Below are 19,543 nucleotides of genomic sequence, written 5' to 3' on the forward strand. Positions count from 1 at the left end.
TCCACTAAACAAATTTTCAATATTCTATGTTTTTCTTTTTAAAACTTTCCTTGAATTTGACAAAATGTCATTTTTTAGGACAATCTTCAGTCTTCAAAATTAAGTTATTTAAAATGGTTGTCCCATAAAAAAATATCCTACATTTCTAAAACCAGCACCTGGATCTGAATGCTTTTGTAATTGCATGCAATTAAACATTTAGTATAACTACTGAGTTATTCAATAAAATATGTCTATATAGCGCCACCTGCTGTTTTTCTTTATTTCTTTGTCCTACTTACTGAGAAGGTCACACGTGCTCAGTTTCATCCTTCACCTGCCTCCTGAGCTGTGATAGGGAGAGAGCTACAGAAGAAAGACACGCCCCCTGAGAAAGGAGCTGTCAGCCTGATATAAATCTAGCAGAGCAATTGGAGCAATGAATGGGGAGATCTCTGGATCCATGTACGGTACAGGGCTGGTTCTAGTGTTGTTAGAAAAATATGATATGGCTGATTTTCATTTGTAATCCTTTCATGGTTTGACTACCAAAATAATTTTTGTGATGTTTTTTACTTGACACTTGGGACTTTTCATTAGCATGTTTCTTTACAGATTTTTTTCCGGCCGCTTCCTGCTCTCCCACCCTGACCTACTCCATGGTCTCCTGCCAGCACAGCAGAAGGCAGAAGCAGTAATAAACCGCTCCTGTCTTCTCCTCAGGGTCCCCGTTGTGTTTCCAGGACCCGACCTGCACAGCGCCGGGATTAAAGCACTGCCTGACCGTTTATATATACGTGCTATATGCACAGGGTATGTGCAGATAGGACATATATAGCCAGTAAGCAGTTGGGAAGGGGTTAACATTAATTATGGGATAACCCCTTTAAAATACCCAAGGATTCAAGAACATAGGTGCATATTGGATCGATATCACAGGCATTTCACTTGGGGTCAGCATACTGGAATATGGTTGTGTTTTTATGGGGAAAACATTGCTCCACTGCAATAAGGTACACAATATGGTTCCCAAAGACCTGCGCATGTCACATGAGTGCTCCCTGAGGAGGTCATTGGCCAACAGGTGAGGGGCAGAGATTATAGTAAGGGAATAGGAGACTTTGTAGGAAATAAGTGTAATGCCACCATATGGTTACTCAATACATCCCTTTATTACAGAGAGGAGGTATTCAATGAGACAATATCCATGGTAAGTGATTATATACTGTAGTAGAGGTACCTGGTAAAGGAAATAACATTTCTGTATGATGGATAAAGGCGGCTTAGAAAATCGGGGGTATGGGTAAATAATTAATAATAATAAATATGTAATAATAATAAAATGGTAGTTGCTCTGTATGATGGGGTAAAAAAACGGTATTGCACCTTACTTGGAAGATCTCTAAGCCTAAAGATTTTATCTTTATTTTTTAATTATTGCAAGTAACAAGAAGTAATGTTCTTATATCCAGGATAAGGACCAAGTTGCATCTAGCTAGTAAGGTGAGACTAGACATCCAGGAAATAAAAATTACATATTACGATCAAAGTACTTCATAAATTTTTTTATTTTTATTTTTTTGTATTTTTCTTTGTGATTCCAGATTTTTTCGAGTGCCTGGGTAAATGTGTTTCTTTAGTTCTCTTTATGAACAAAATGGAATGGACACATTTTCACCTTGAAATATTATATTGATTTCTTGCTGAGTAGGTCTATAAGACATAGCAATTGGCAATGGCTTCCTATAATAAATTTCTGTAAAGCACAGCAAGGTAAGAATTGATGCTAACTATACTTTACACGTTGTTGGTTTGCACTTACAAGTAAACAAGAAAACTAATGGCCTGATGGTTAAATCACTACCTTACATTGGCGAAATCACTTCTCAGGCAATTTAAAGGCTGCTGCTCAGCCTAATCACCTTGCTCAGATGGACTTTGCTAATAATGCACTTGGGGTTTATCTCCTTTCATTGCACTGGTTATTTCTATGGAACAGGGATTGTATGCTATATATTTTGTGCAGTGGCGTACCTGCAATAGAGGCAGACCATGTGACTGCTATGGGGCCCGGGGGAGGAGGGAGGGCCCACACACTCCTCTCTTCCACACAGCCACCACTAGGGGAAGTGCAAAGAGATTACAGCAGCTTCCCTGGTAGTTGTATTTATTCCTATTTACTGAGCTCCCCCTGGTGGTGGCTACAGACAGCCATCTAGATTTGTAATAGAAGAGAAGCAATTTAACAATGTATTTTTGTCAGTTTTCTGGAGTAAATACATTGAGAAATATGGTAATCAGAATGAGCGTCATATATTCAGGGGCAGATTGGGAATTAAAAGTGGCCCTGGAAAAAAACATAAAGGTGGCCCCATGTTGCAGGTGGGTCCAAGTTGACAGAAGGCAAGGCAACATAAAAGTCAGATAAAGTGGGTGAGGCCAAAGGCAACTTTTTCTTTATTATAGTTTGTATTTAATTAAAATTTCTTCCACTTGATAAAAATTTTTTTTTTTACATTTGTCCGAAATCTAGGGCGTTGCTCATATACAGTAAGAGTGTCATAAACTTGATGTAGCCATTGCACGGTACCCCAATGAAGGATGTTGAGGTGACTCTCACAGGTTAAGCTTAATCCCTTAAGGACTGAGCCTATTTTCATTTTTGATTTTTCCTCACCACATTCCAATAGCCATAACATTTTTATTTTTCAGTTTACATAGCCATATGAGGGATTATTTTTTTGTGGGACAAGATGCATTTTTTTAGGGTACCATATAAATTTACCATGTCTTGTATTGGAAAACGGGAAACAATTCATTGTGGGATAAAATCCAAGTTTTTGGGGGATTTTGACATTACGGTGTTCACTGTGCACAAAAAATGACATGTTGTGCTTATTCTGCAGCTTAATATGATTATGGCGATAAAAAAATTGTATAGTTTTTATTTTATTACAAAATTTCCTTTGCAACATCATTTTCTGACAACCATAACTTTTTTTTATATTTCAGCCTACAGAGTTGTATGAGAGCTTGTGTTTTGCAGGACGAACTGTAGTTTTAATTGGTACCATTTTTGGGGTACGTACAACTTTCTGATCACTGTTATTCAACTTTTTTTGATGGCCAGGGTAACTAAAAAATGGTGAATCGTGTGTTTTGTTTTTTCCATTACAGCGTTCACTGTGCAGGAAAATTTTATATTTTAATAGTTTAATAGACATTTTTAAACTCGGCAATACCTGATATGTTATTTTTTTTATTGTTTATATATTTTTATACGAAAATGTAGAAAAGGCGTTATGTTTTTTAAACTTTTTTTTTAAACTTTTTTCGCAACAACTAGAACCTGGGATCTTTTGGTCCTATTCACCCTAATAGATCCCTATTCATTATAATGGGATTCTGACATGCTCTCTGCTGAGATGTGCCTTGTGCACAGCTTAACAGGAAGCTTACCATGGCAGGCCTAGGCTGTCATGGTAACCAATGGGAGTCCCGTGATCTTATTGCAGGGGATCCAATCAGAAGGCAGAGGGAGCCACTTCCCTCTGCCTAAACTCAAAGATGGTGCAATCGCTATTGAACGTGGCATCTATGGAGTTAATTGACTGGGTTCGACTTGATTGCTACAAATATTTCCAGGCACATAATTCCAGGTGCATAATGCCATACATGTACGACACTATGCATTTAGGGATTAAATGGGGAATGGTAACACCCTATTCTCAATAAGGCTTGACCTACAGTACAGACCAAAAGTTTGGACACACCTTCTCATTCAAAGAGTTTTCTTTATTTTCATGACTATGAAAATTGTAGATTCACACTGAAGGCATCAAAACTATGAATTAACACATGTGGAATTATATACATAAACAAGTGTGAAACAACTGAAAATATGTCATATTCTAGGTTCTTCAAAGTAGCCACCTTTTGCTTGGATTACTGCTTTGCACACTCTTGGCATTCTCTTGATGAGCTTCAAGAGGTAGTCCCCTGAAATGGTTTTCACTTCACAGGTGTGCCCTGTGAGGTTTAATAAGTGGAATTTCTTACCTTATAAATGGGGTTGGGACCATCAGTTGCGTTGAGGAGAAGTCAGGTGGATACACAGCTGATAGTCCTACTGAATAGACTGTTAGAATTTGTATTATGGCAAGAAAAAAGCAGCTAAGTAAAGAAAAACGAGTGGCCATCATTACTTTAAGAAATGAAGGTCAGTCAGTCAGCCGAAAAATTGGGAAAACTTTGAAAGTAAGGGCTATTTGACCATGAAGGAGAGTGATGGGGTGCTGTGCCAGATGACATGGCCTCCACAGTCACCGGACCTGAACCCAATCGAGATGGTTTGGGGTGAGCTGGACCGCAGAGTGAAGGCAAAAGGGCCAACAAGTGCTAAGCATCTCTGGGAACTCCTTCAAGATTGTTTGAAGACCATTTCAGGGAACTACCTCTTGAAGCTCATCAAGAGAATGCCAAGAGTGTGCAAAGCAGTAATCCAAGCAAAAGGTGGCTACTTTGAAGAACCTAGAATATGACATATTTTCAGTTGTTTCACACTTGTTTGTTATGTATATAATTCCACATGTGTTAATTCATAGTTTTGATGCCTTCATAGTCATGAAAATAAAGAAAACTCTTTGAATAAGAAGTTGTGTCCAAACTTTTGGTCTGTACTGTACGTGGGGTTTTTTGGTGTGGAATGCCACTCTTTTTAAATCCCTATTGGTTTTTCAGTTCACATCTGGTCGTAGAATTTTTTGCTGAAAAAATACAGTAAAGAAACATCAGAAAAATACTGAAAAGAATGCAGCATTTAAAAAACAAAACACTACTGCAGTGATGGTGGATCCTGCAGGAAGGAGAAGTACAAGTTCTTCCTCTATATTTCCCATTCCTTTCAATCTAATTTTGGGTTTGGCTCAAAAAACTGCATCAAAAACTACAGAGTTTTCCAAAAAAACGCAGTGTGTGAAATCACCCTAAATCTGGCAAAAAGAGGAGCAGAAGATCGGAGATTCTTCACTGACGTCTGGTAAGGGCCCTCAGCTGTTTGTGCGCCTTCAGACCCGGTCTACAGCCATTATAGTTTCTTTTTTATTTAATCAATAGCAATATGATTCAACCTTGGTGCCTTCAAAATGTTCAAATCAAGTCAGTTGGTGGATATTATTTTAGCTATACCCATCAAGCAGTGGGACACAATGACAATAATTTTTTCAGAAACAAAGCAAAATTAAAATTATTGATTGAAGGAACTCCACCATTAGATTTTGTGACCTGCAGGTCTGAAATAACCAATTTGGGATAGAGAAGTAACAAAATGAACAGTGTAATGAGCCTTTGTCTGCAGTACCATGTCACTATGTAACAAAGTCACACAGAGTGTGGAAAATCAGTAGCAGCTGGCCGTCACTTACATGTATGGGGAAATTGAATACATCCATCATGTGATGCCTCACTTCAGCTTTTCTTTAGCTTTAGCGACGTATACATTGGCTTATCAGCCTCTTTAACCCCAACAAATGCTTCCATTAGTTCTGGAGTTCAGGACAAGACATTTCTTTTGTATGCCACTTAGTATAGAATGCCTTCAGGACTGGAGTCAACAATTCCATCCATTACGTTTGACTGCGTGACATTCTAGTGGCCAGTGGTAAGTCATGATATGTATTTTATACCATATGTTTCATATAGCAATCACAGATGATGTTCTAAGATAGTTCTTTTCTCTCCATTGCCATATTAGCTGTATAATCTAGGTACAGAAATATTAAGCTATTATGTATAAAGCCATATAAATATGGGTGGGTAGGTCTAAATGTAATTGATGACATAAGGCTACTTTCACTTATGCATTTTCCTTTCCGGTTTTGAGATCTGTGAGAGAATCTCAAAACTGGAGGAAAACGCTTCAGTTTTGTCCCTATTCATTGTCAATGGGGACAAAACTGAACAAACCGGAACTGAGCGCACCAACACCAGAATGCATTCTGTTCCATTTTGTTGAGTTCCCATGCCAGACACAAAAAAGCTGTAAGCAGCGTTTTTGAGTGCGTCATGGGATACTGAGCAAGACGGCATGTAACGTAATGTAAGTCAATGTGCCGGATCTGTTTTTTGGGACACAATCCAGCGCCCAATGACTTACAATGGTTTTAGTGCCGGATTCGTCTTATTAATTTTGGAGATGATACAACCGGATCCTGAACGGATGCAGACAGTTGTATTATTCACTAGATGCGTTTTTGGTGATCCGTTGACGGATCATGCAAAAACACAGATATGAAAGTAGCCTAAGGGTAATTTCACACTTGCGGCAGGACGGATCCGACAGGCTGTTCACCCTGTCGGGTCCGTCCTTCCGCTAATTCGCTGTGCCGTCGGACCGCCGCTTCGTCCCCATTGACTATAATGGGGACGGGGCGGAGCTCCGGCGCAGTACGGCAGTTCGCAGTGAGAGGCCGCCGGACTAAAAAGTCGGACATGCAGGACTTTTAGTCCGGCAGCCTTTCGCCGTGCACTGCCGTGCTGCGCCGGAGCTCCTTCCCCGTGCCCATTATAGTCAATGGGGACGGAGCGGCGGTCCAACAGCACAGCGAAATAGCGGAAGACCAGATCCGACAGGGTGAACAGCCTGTCGGATCCGTCCTGCCGCAAGTGTGAAAGTACCTTAATTGTATAAATTGATCACATAATCTTAACGTGCTTTTGGGGTGAGGGGGTTCTAAGAAACAAACATAATAAGTGAATACAAAAACACAACATGTTCTAATATAGAGGACATTATGACTGTTAAATGATACACGATTGTTGCCATTTGTTTAACCACTAGATGGGTTTGCTGTCTACTGCCACCCAGATTCTAATTTTCCCTATTTTGTGTAAACCAATTTGCTATATATCCATCTGTCCATCCATCTCCCTACCCATCCCTCTTTTTACCCATCCATCCACCTATATTATTAAATTATTATCTATCTATATTCCATAGGACCCTATAAACCATGACCAAATGGGGTCAGCTTAGACAGGCTTGACCTGCAATAGATCTATCACAGTGGCTGGATGACACATGTGGTGCAGGGACAGACACCAGTCTAGCGCTGTACAAACTACAGTCCTGATCAAAAGTTTAAGACCACTTGAAAAATTGTAAAAAATCATATTTAGCATGACTGGATCTTAACAAGGTTCCAAGTAGAGCTTAAACATGCAACAGGAAGAAATGGGAGTGAGACAAAAAAATTTTGAGCATTCAATTTAATGAAAACAACGAATAAACTGAAAGAGGCTGTTTTTCAGCTCATCAAAAGTTTAGGACCACATGCCTTTAAAAGGCCAAATCTGTGCAAAGATGTGGATTCATTGTCATTTTCTGTCAGGTAGTCACACGTTGTGATGGCAAAGGCAAAAAAAACTCTCCCTTTTTGAACGTGGTCGGGTTGTTGAACTGCATAAGCAGGGTCTCTCACAGCGTGCCATTGCTGCTGAGGTGGGACGCAGTAAGACAGTCATTTGGAATTTCTTCAATTCTTAAATGATCCTGAGGGTTATGGAACAAAAAAGTCAAGTGGAAGATCCCAAAAAATGTCATCAGCACTGAGCCGGAGGATCCAATTGGCTGTCCGTCAAGACACTGGACGATCCTCGACCCAAATTAAGGCCCTTACTGGTGCTGACTGCAGCCCCATAACCATCAGACGGCATCTGAGACTGAGGGGCTTCAAAAACAAAATCGTCTTCAAAGACCTCGTCTCCTTGAACGCCACAGAACTGCTCGTTTGGACTTTGCAAGAGAGCACCAAACATGGGACATTCAAAGATGGAAGAAAGTTTTATTCTCTGATGAGAAAAAATGTAACCTTGATGGTCCTGATGGATTCCAACGTTACTGGCATGACAAGCAGATCCCACCTGAGATGTTTTCTACGCGCCACAGTGGAGGGGGCGCCATAATGGTCTGGGGTGCTTTTTCCTTCAGTGGAACAATGGAGCTTCAGGAAGTGCAGGGGCGTCAAACGGCCGCTGGCTATGTCCAGATGTTGCAGAGAGCATTCCTCATGACTGAGGGCCCTCGTCTGTGTGGTAACGAATGGGTTTTTTAACAGGACAACGCTACAGTACACAATGCCCGCAGGACAAGGGACTTCTTCCAGGACAATAACATCACTCTTTTGGCCCATCCTGCATGTTCCCCTTATCTAAATCCAATTGAGAACCTTTAAGGATGGATGGCAAGAGAAGTTTACAAAAATGGACAACAGTTCCAGACAGTAGATGGCCTTCGTGCGGCCGTCTTCACCACTTGGAGAAATTTTCCCACTCACCTCATGGAAACGCTTGCATCAAGCATGCCGAATCGAATTTTTGAAGTGATAAACAATAACGGCGGATCTACTCATTACTAAGTTCATGTTTGGAATTTGGATTCCTGTTTTGGGGGGGGTTTAGTTTTTTTTTTTGGAGGTGTGGTCCTAAACTTTTGATTAGCTGAAAAACAGCCTGTTTCAGTTTATTCGTTGTTTCCATTAAATTGAATGCTCAAAAAATGTTTTGTCTCACTGCCATTTTTTATTGTTGCATGTTGAAGCTCTACTTGGAACCTTGTTAAGATCCAGCCATGCTAAATATAATTGTTTGCCATTTTCCAAGTGGTCTTAAACTTTTGATCAGGACTGTATTAATTTGCTTACTTTAAAACAGAATTTTACACCAAAATTGTGATGCAGTTATGGCACAAAGTTGCATCTTAGGGCATGTCCCTTTCCAGTGAAGCCACCCGCTTTCTGTTATGACACACCTCTTTTCAAGCAAGTCAGAAAAAAGTGTAGAAGCACTAGTTACTCCAATTTGCATCAAAATTGTTCCAATTTACACCTATTTTTAGGCAGATTCTAGGCACAGATATATTAGTAAATCTGGGCCACAGTATTTTTGTACCTGAGTGGGTCTACTCAACCTGTGAGCTCGACCAGCTTTGAATATGAGTTTGCTCCTGATACAGTTCTATCTATCTGTCAGCCTGCCTATCTAATTCGTCCCTTATCTGTCTGTTTCTCTGTACAATATATACTTACATGCTCTGATGCACAGACAATTATCAGGAATCAGCCATTCATTTCCGATCACGACATGACTGTTGAGCAGAGGTAATTTACATGCAGCAATCTCCTCCTCTGTGTATGGGGATAGACGATCATTACTGCAGTTGTTCAGCCCCCATACAGAATCATTATAGGTGGGCCTCATATCCCTTTTTACACAGGGCATTGTGCTTCCCACAAACAATGATTTAAACCATCTGTCAGGTGACTGGCGGCACCATTTACACGGGGCAATTATCTGGAACACCTTCCTGATAAATTCCCTGTCCCCAGTCCATGTAAAAGGGCCTTAAGTAATCACAAATACATTCCTACACCCAGGAGCGGATTAGAAAAATTTTGTTCGTATATAGCGTATTCTTATTTTCCAAAAGCATTTTTCTTTGCTTAGAGTAAATGTCAAAACAAGGCTGCAAAACCAATTAGGTAGCAAACAAACAAGATTACAGTTGTGCCTTGAATTATGTATTGCCGTGCTCTGTTGCCGAGCCTTAAATAAGTACTTCCCGTGCCATGCATTAACTCTGTTAGCCAGGCACTTATTTGTTTCGCTGTTCCGTTAACTTGATTTGGCTCTAAACGTGTAATGTCTTTGTGTTACGTCTGGGATATTTCTAAAATGCTCCATGCTGGGCATAAAAATAGATGAAATAGAAAAAATAATTGCTCTTTGCAAACTAAATAGCAGAATCTTGCAAGAATAGAATCTAGCATTTTGATTATTTATGATTGTAATTTCAGGAGAAATAGGTTATAACAGTTGACACTAGGTGGAGCTATTGGCCCAAATTTTTTATTTTTTTTTTACTAAGTAACTAATAGCCTAGTACACTATCAGGATTACTTATATATTTTTTTTTTACAAGGGAATGTAGTTCCAAGAAAGAAAAAAATATGAACATTGGACATCTTGATACACGTTATACTTGTGATATTGCTATATTTACATGCCTACATGGCAGAGCTTTGTAGCACTGTACTATACCGGCTCATTTGTAGGTCAGAATCTGGGAATCTGTAATGCTAAACATGAAGTCGAATCTGCAGGCTGCATGTTATAGAGCAGGAGGAGTTGAGTCGATTAATAAGATTCAGTGTAACTTCAATTTTATTTAAATTCCTGCTCATTCTGCGTTTAGGAGTCCAGTGGGCGGTCTCACTCTGTGACTGACAGCTACAGTATCTCACAAAAGTGAGTACACCCGTCACACTTTTGGAAATATATTATTATATCTTTTCATGGCTCATCAAACACTTAAACACACACATATAATGTAAGGTCATAGTTTATTGATAGAAATTCATACAATACATAATAAATATTATAATTAAAATTAGCAGCAGAACAAGAAGTGCTGTGACAATGGTATACCCCCCAAGTCTACAAGATCACATATATTTGGATCTCCAAAGGGTATCTAATATACTAAATATACAGGGGTTGGTGTTCCCTCCAGGTCCTTGGTCTGTATTTGATCTTCCTGTTATATTGCATTATTGTTTACAGCTTTGCACTATGTTACATCATGTTTTATTGGTTTAGAGGCCTTTTAGGGATATCTTTTATCCGTATTCTTTATTATGCATGGGTACTTACCTTATGGTGATTTGCAATACTTCTGGCAGGGTTCTGGTAACTTATTGCAATAATAATTAAGTTATTGACCTCTTTGGTCAAATTGTATATTTAGTATATTTCATACCCTTTGGAGATCCAAATATATATATATGTGACCTTGTAGACTTGCGGGGTATACCTTTGTCACAGTACTTCCTATTCTGCTGCTAATTTTAATTATGATATTTATTATGTATTGTATGAATTTCTATGAATAAACTGTGACCTTACATTATATGTGTGTGTTTAAGTGTTTGGTGAGTCTTGGTATAGTGTCACACATATTGAAATATTTGTGGTTTACTAATATTGGATGTTCTATATCTTTTCATGGGAAAACACTGAAGATCTGAGACTTTGATACAATGTAAAGTAGTCAGTGTACAGCTTGTATAACAGTGTAGATTTTATGTGCCCTCAAAATAACTCATCACACCGCAAATAATGTGTAAACCGCTGACAACAAAAGTAAGAACAGCCCTACGTGAAATGTGTCAATATTTTGAGTGGTGTGGCCACTATTATTTTCCAGCACTGCCTTAACTCTCTTGGGCATGGAGCTCACTAGAGCTTTACAGGCTGCCACTGGAATCCTCTGGTGGATGTTAGAGACCTTGCGCTCCTCCAACTTTCCATTTGTGGATGCCTCACAGATGCTCAATAGAGTTTAGGTCTAGAGACATGCTTGGCCAGTCCAGCACCTTTACCCTCAGTTTCTTTATCAAGTAAGTGGTGGTATTGGAGGTGTGTTTGGGGTCATTATCATGTTGGAATACTGCCCTGCTGCCCAGTTACCAAAGGTAGGGGATCATGCCCTGCGTCAGTATGTTACAGTACATGTTGGCATTCATGGTTCCCTCAATGAACTGTAGCTCCCCACAGCCGGCAGCCCTCATGCAGCCCCAAACCATGACACTTCCACCACCATGCTTTACTGTAGGCAAGACACACTTGTCTTTGTACTCCTCACCTGGTTGCCACCACACACGCTTGACACCATCTGAACCAAATAAGTTTATCTTGGTCTCATCAAATCATAGGACATGGTTCCAGTAATCCATGTCATTAGTCTACTTGCATTCAGCAAACGGTTTGTGGGCTTTCTTGTGCGTCATCTTTAGAAGAGGCTTCCTTCTGGGATGACATTCAGACCAATTTGATGCAGTGTGCGGCGTATGGTCTGAGCACTGACTGGCTGGCTGACCCCCACCCCTTTAACCTCTGCAGCAATGCTGGCAGCATACATCTACTTTGAACAGACAACCTCTGGATAAGACGATGAGCACGTGCACTCAACTTCTTTGGTTGACCATGGCGAGGCCTGTTCTGAGCGGAACCTGTCTTGTTAAACCGCCGTATGGTCTTGGCCACCGTGCTGCAGCTTTCAGGGTGTTGGCAATCTTCTTATAGCCTAGGCCATCTTTATGTAAAGCAAAAATTCATTTTTTCAGATGCTCAGAGAGTTCTTTGCGATGAGGTGCCATGATGAACTTCCAGTGACCAGTATGAGAGTGTGTGAGAGAAATAACAGTAAATATAACACTGGTCCCTTCACACCTGAGACCTTGTAACCCTAACGAGTCACATGACACCGGGGAGGGAAAATAGCTAATTGGGCACAATTTGGCCATTTTCCCTTAGGGGTGTACTCACTTTTGTTGCCAGCAGTTTAGACATTAATGGCTGTGTTTTGAGCTATTTTGAGGGCACACCAAATCTACACTGTCATACAAGCTGTACACTGACTACTTTACATTGTATTAAAGTGTCAGATCTTCAGTGTTGAACTATGAAAAGATATAATAAATTATTTACAAAAATGTGAGGGGTGTACTCACTTTTGTGAGATACTGTATGTATGTATGTATGCATGCTCATAGAGGGAAGGCTTTCAAGAACTGACAGGACCCCGTTCTGGACTCCGTAGTAAAGAATAACCAGGGATTTAAACAAATAAAATACACATTTATAAATTTGCTAATTTTTACTGCTTTATTACACACTGACCATAAATTGCACAGCATTTATAAGGTGATCCTTCCCTTTAAGGGGTTCTCCTGAAAAATGGCTATCACATACAATAGGATATGGGAGGATGGGAGGACACCACTGACCACCAAGGGTAGAAGATAAGTCCAGAACCAGGTCTTGAAAAAAAAGTCAATATTTTATTGAAACATATTAAAATCAACTGTAATCCTAGGGTTAGGTGAATGTGCAAATCGTTTTGTACGAATCCATTTATTCATCTGAATGAATTTATACTTTCGAGGGAATGCCCCCACAGCTCTGGACGCTTCCTCTCCAGGCAGATTACCATGGCCGCACATCTCACGCAGTTTTGGTAATTTTGCGCATGTGATGTTACTGCGAGTATTGGCACATGCGTGATGATATCTAAATAAATTTGCATTACTGAATTTGTATGCGCCACTAAACGAATGTAATGGCGTGTGCACAATCACTGATTTGGTTTACCGAGCAGATCATTTGTACACATACAGATACTCGCTATAATGGCACATGTGCGAGATTATCATGGCCATGTGAGATGTGTGGCCATGTTAATCTGACGGCACATTGAAGAATCAACAGAGGAATGCTCCCTCACAGACATAAAATTCAGTCACATGAACGAATCAATTTGCTCATCTAGGTGAGCAACTACACTGCTCAAAAAAATAAAGGGAACACTTAAACAACACAATGTAACTCCAAGTCAATCACACTTCTGTGAAATCAAACTGTCCACTTAGGAAGCAACACTGAGTGACAATCAATTTTACATGCTGTTGTGCAAATGGGATAGACAACAGGTGAAAATTATAGGCAATTAGCAAGACACCCCCAATAAAGGAGTGGTTCTGCAGGTGGTGACTCCAGACCACTTCTCAGTTCCTATGCTTCCTGGCTGATGTTTTGGTCACTTTTGAATGCTGGCAGTGCTTTCACTCTAGTGGTAGCATGAGACGGAGTCTACAACCCACACAAGTGGCTCAGGTAGTGCAGCTTATCCAGGATGGCACATCAATGCGAGCTGTGGCAAGAAGGTTTGCTGTGTCTGTCAGCGTAGTGTCCAGAGCATGGAGGCACTACCAGGAGACAGGCCAGTACATCAGGAGACGTGGAGGAGGCCGTAGGAGGGCAACAACCCAGCAGCAGGACCGCTACCTCCGCCTTTGTGCAAGGAGGAACAGGAGGAGCACTGCCAGAGCCCTGCAAAATGACCTCCAGCAGGCCACAAATGTGCATGTGTCTGCTCAAACGGTCAGAAACAGACTCCATGAGGGTGATATGAGGGCCCGACGTCCACAGGTGGGGGTTGTACTTACAGCCCAACACCGTGCAGGACGTTTGGCATTTGCCAGAGAACACCAAGATTGCCAAATTCGCCACTGGCGCCCTGTGCTCTTCACAGATGAAAGCAGGTTCACACTGAGCATATGTGACAGACGTGACAGAGTCTGGAGACGCCGTGGAGAACGTTCTGCTGCCTGCAACATCCTCCAGCATGACCAGTTTGGCATTGGGTCAGTAATGGTGTGGGGTGGCATTTCTTTGGAGGCCGCACAGCCCTCCATGTGCTCGCCAGAGGTAGCCTGACTGCCATTAGGTACCGAGATGAGATCCTCAGACCCCTTGTGAGACCATATGCTGGTGCGGTTGGCCCTGGGTTCCTCCTAATGCAAGACAATGCTAGACCTCATGTGTCTGGAGTGTGTCAGCAGTTCCTGCAAGACGAAGGCATTGATGCTATGGACTGGCCTGCCCGTTTCCCAGACCTGAATCCAATTGAGCACATCTGGGACATCATGTCTCGCTCTATCCACCAACGTCACGTTGCACCACAGACTGTCCAGGAGTTGGCACATGCTTTAGTCCAGGTCTGGGAGGAGATCCCTCAGGAGACCGTCCGCCACCTCATCAGGAGCATGCACAGGCGTTGTAGGGAGGTCATACAGGCACGTGGAGGCCACACACACTACTGAGCCTCATTTTGACTTGTTTTAAGGACATTACATCAAAGTTGGATCAGCCTGTAGTGTGTTTTTCCACTTTAATTTTGAGTGTGACTCCAAATCCAGACCTCCATGGGTTGAAAAATTTGATTTCCATTTTTTTATTTTTGTGTGATTTTGTTGTCAGCACATTCAACTATGTAAAGAACAAAGTATTTCAGAAGAATATTTAATTAACTCAGGTCTATGATGTGTTATTTTTGTGTTCCCTTTATTTTTTTGAGCAGTGTATAATTTATAGGGCCCTATAGCATAATAAGACGGGGCCACCACCACCCAGTATACCCAGAAAATGAAAACAGCAGAATAAGTATCAATAATTATAGTTATGTATAATAGCACCATATATCAGAAAACCCACATTATAACAAAAAGCCACCATATTGTTATTCCCCACAAAAAGGTACAATGTTTTTGGCCCCCAACTTCTGGGCCCCATAGCAAGTGCTATGGCTATAGCTACGCCTTATCGCTCATTCCTTGTGTATACATGTTGTTAATGAGCTTTGTTTAATGCAACCTGTGAAAGCAGGTTGCCATGTGATCTTTGCCATGTGATTTTTCATAAATTTTTGATAGTTTAAATTGGACGTAGGTTTGTTTTACTTTTATGCAGTGATTAAGGACACTGTAAGCATCAGAAACGCGTAGGTTTATGCACTTTGAGGCTTACAGTTGATTTTTTTATGTTTCAATAAAGGATTGACTGGATATCTGATATCTCTGAACCTGGTGCTGGCTTTATCGTCTACCCTTGGATTATACACGTGTAACTCACATGGTGTCCGCGCACATACACAGGAAATCCGTAGGAGTGGGTGAGCTGGAACTACAAAAAAAACAAAACAATATAATGAAGAAAATGTATACTCAAATACCACCATATAATGCCCAAATTATACTTCCATATCATGCCCAAAACACTGCAATTCAGTGCTAAAATTATACACTACAGTTCCCAAAAATACTGCAACACACAACCACCATTATAAAGACATACCGCTATATATTACTCATTACTGTATACTGCCATTCAAAGGCAAAAAATCCCCCATGTAATACTTGTATATAGTGGCTTTTTAATAGTATACACATAATGTTGGGTGACTTTGTGGTTAATTTTATTATCAATGATAAGTTACAGTGGTTGGCCCATCTCGCATTTTAGTGTCATATTGATTTCCGACACATGCAGATCCCACCTCTGAGACCTGCACTTATCTCTAAAACAGGCCCCGGAAAGTGAAGAAGAGCACACCGTACATGGAAAGTGTGGTCTCCGTTCACTGCTACCGCACTTCAAAATAGAGCCGAGCAAGAGTGTTTGGCTATTTCCAGAACTCCCACAGAAGTGAATGGAGAGCCATTGCACAAGCACGGCCACCTCTCCATTTACCTCTATGGGAGTTCTGGAAATAGCCAAGTCAGCGCTTGGCTATTTTCAGTGAGTGGTGGGTGGCCATGCTTGAGCACTGTGCCCTCGTTTACTTTGGGGGCCTCTTTCTAGAGATACGCACGCCGTGGAAACATGCAGACCGGCCATCCAGCTTGACAAAGGGCACCGAATGGGCCCGAAACGTTGCAGATAGCAATAAATGTCATAAAAATAATTTGAGAATGTACCACTGGTAAATAAAGGTTGAATAATAAGCTACATCGGTGTGCTGTTTCTGAAAAACTTATTTAAAGCTCTTTCTAGAGATAGATCTGGGTCCCATTTAGAGATATATTTTTACAAATAGGGCCTGACTGAATTCCTCAGCACACTGAGCGCATGGACCATTCTCTGCCACATTTTCCTAGAAAATATTGAAAAACATCATCATCTGACTAAGGGCAAAGTCCTGTCGAGAGGACTTTGTTTTCCGTCTTGCATAACGGGAACCAGAAGGATCCATTATGCTTGCCCATATACTTCTATTATGATCAAAACGGAATGCCTCTAAAGGTTTCCGTTTTGATTTCCGTCTTATGGATTCCGTTATAACCATAACGGAATACGTAACGGTGATGTGACCAAGCCCTAACGCTGCTAAATGAGCTGGGTTCGCCCATAGTACAGAGGAGGCCTATCAGTCAAATCTGCAGTGTGAGATATGGATCAATCAGCAAATGCAGCAAACACTGTAGCAAGAAAAGCTGTCAGCCGTCCAGCAGTATCTGGCACAAAACATGTAATCTGATTTCCATGCGCTGCTTGTTTTCTCAAATAATCAAAATGAATGACTGGAATGTCTGGCTATAATGTAATTACTTAAAGCCATTTTAAACTGAAAGTTATTTCGGCACCTTTATACGTGCAGAAGCAAATTCATTTTTCAAGAAAATTTGATGCAGTTTATCTAAGATAAAGAGAGAACATGTCAAATGATTAACCCCTTAATGTTACAGGACAAGCCTGTATGTCATATGGGTAAAATGGTTGTATGCAGCGGGCCTAGGCGCTGAGCTTGCTTCATACGTGGCTTGTGCCAGCTGTATAATACAGCAGGCCCCCGCCAGCAGCGACTGGGATTGGAGATGACTCCGATCGTGGTCATTTTACTCCTCAGATGGCACTGTCGATAGCAAAAGTGGCATCTGTAAGTTAGACAGAAGGAGAGGGCTCCCTCTGCTGAAATCAGTTGCTATGTGAAGGCTTCGAGGCCTGTCATAGCGAGGTAGCTGCAAAGCCATGCTTTCAATGAAATGATTACTATATTTTATTTATTTATTTTTTCATTTTTCCTACACACATCATTTTGTGACAGCTGAGATCAATGAAGTTAGCAAAAATTTGATCCGGCTGCTTTTCTGAATTTCACACAAAAATTTGATTACTTCATCATGAATCGCATTCCATTGTATGTAGTGGGTGCAATGAAAAGGGACACTGATTGCACTGCATCTGAACCCCTCAGATGCCACGTTCATCGCTGATCGCGGCATCAGACAGTAACATTGAGGTCTTTCATAGGTAGAAAAAAAACAAAAAACATACTCACCTCATCCATTTGCTTGAGGAGAGGCCGTCGCGGCCATCTTGATTAAAGAAACTGTTACGACATACAAGGCAATGCTCTAAACTCCGAACGGAACCTCACGAATAGCTTCTAGCAAACGAATAGGAAACGCACCCAAGCGGCTTACACTCCTAGCAATCAGTCTCTAACAGCATACAGTGAATCCCCCCAAGAACAAGACGAGGCTCCATGTTGAGGGTCAAGCAGTGGTCACACAGAGCTGTGCGTTTTATTGATCTTATATATCATTGGTACACATCAGTACCACCCACAGGGTTTTGTAAAAACAACCAATAACCACGTACAATACAGTAAAACACTCCCACACAAAATCCTCCCCTCTGCCTGTGATATAATTAGGGTACACTGGGTTGATGCAATCATGACAGGCAGGAGAATACACAATGTCCTCTGTCCTGGAGACAACCGAGGAGTAATTCAATTATCTCTCAGGACAAAGGGAAATCGCCAATACACATGTGGGAACAACAGGACAGACCTCACCACTCAAAAATACAATGTCCCACCCATTACAGTAACATAGACATTTAACATATCCCAAAATGGCACGAATTAGACCAGGGGTTCAAAAGTTTGTAAAAGTCCTTTGTGAACAAAGGAAGCATGGCTGATGAGAGGGCCCATAATCCTGGGGCAAGAGGCTGGCAACCAGGCCCCTCCAAAACCCAGTGGCGAGGTTAGTTTTGCCACAGAAACCATGCAAAATCTTGCACGCGGTGATGTGATATCACCACGTCATCACGCTGCCTGGGCGCAGTGATGTCATCACTGAGCCCGGCCATCACGCTGACATGCTGACGTCACATGTCACCTCAAGCAAGTTTTCGCGACGGCCTCTCCACAAGAAAATGGATGAGGTATGTTTTTTTTTTTTATGTCATTTCAGGAAACATTCATTCGCCACCACGAAGCACAGGAAATTTCGGCTTCGTGGCCAATCAAATTTTTTATGAAATTATGATTATTTTTTTTCACTTCGATTCGCTGAAGTCCACTCAGCTATTTATACTTACAAAGTAAAAAAAAAATGTTGCGTAGGATTTTGGCTAAAGTAAAAAGTATTTGCCAGTGACCTAGTTAAGGAAATCTACAATTACCAGTTATAAAGAAATAATGCCCCCTAATCTGAGAGGGATATAACAACTCCATTGTGAAATAATCCACTTCCAGTTCTCCTCAGTGTTTCCACATTAGGTCGTGCTTTACTGAAATGCTGATGAGGAAAATAACAGCCTAATAAACCAATTCATCATCATGCATAAAGAAAACCAATGGAATACACTGCAATAGCCCCTCAAAACAGCAGCTTTTAAAAGTATTAATTTCTACAGTACCTCAGATAATTGGGTAGGACACCTCGGCGGGCAGGCAATATTTTTATGGGATTGGCCTGTCAGCAGCTCAAATTGTCTTTGGACTTGGGAACAATTTCTTAGCACTGAACGACAGTGGATCTTGTAAATAGGTCGCCGATGACAGAACTCACCATAAATTCCTAAACTGAACTCTTCTCACAAGGTCAGTCAGAAAAACATGAAGGCATCAGGTGGCCTTCACTGGAAGCTAAGGAGAGGCTTCATAAACTGACCACTGCTTGTGTTCGATGTCATAAAACCAACCTAATAGACTGACACAATAAATTACAGTCATGCCTTGCCGCAGTCATCTTCTGGATACCGAAGCCGCAGTGCTGCACTAATGTAATTTCTGGATTTCATTGAGAGCAGCAATGATACAGGGCTCGGGAACTGCAGGCTTGGGGTTTCACTACAGAACGTTTTGAGATAAGCGTGT

The 19,543-nt window shown here is 41.1% G+C and overlaps 1 protein-coding gene across 2 annotated transcripts in view; it reads right to left on the reverse strand.

Annotated features, from left to right (window-relative positions):
* Positions 1-19,543, reverse strand: part of HS3ST5 (heparan sulfate-glucosamine 3-sulfotransferase 5) — a 253,655-nt gene that overhangs the window by 62,809 nt on the left and 171,303 nt on the right. The gene's annotated exons all lie outside the window — the stretch shown is intronic.

The sequence above is a fragment of the Bufo bufo genome, chromosome 4, assembly GCF_905171765.1.
Source record: "Bufo bufo chromosome 4, aBufBuf1.1, whole genome shotgun sequence".
NCBI classification, from domain to species: domain Eukaryota; kingdom Metazoa; phylum Chordata; class Amphibia; order Anura; family Bufonidae; genus Bufo; species Bufo bufo.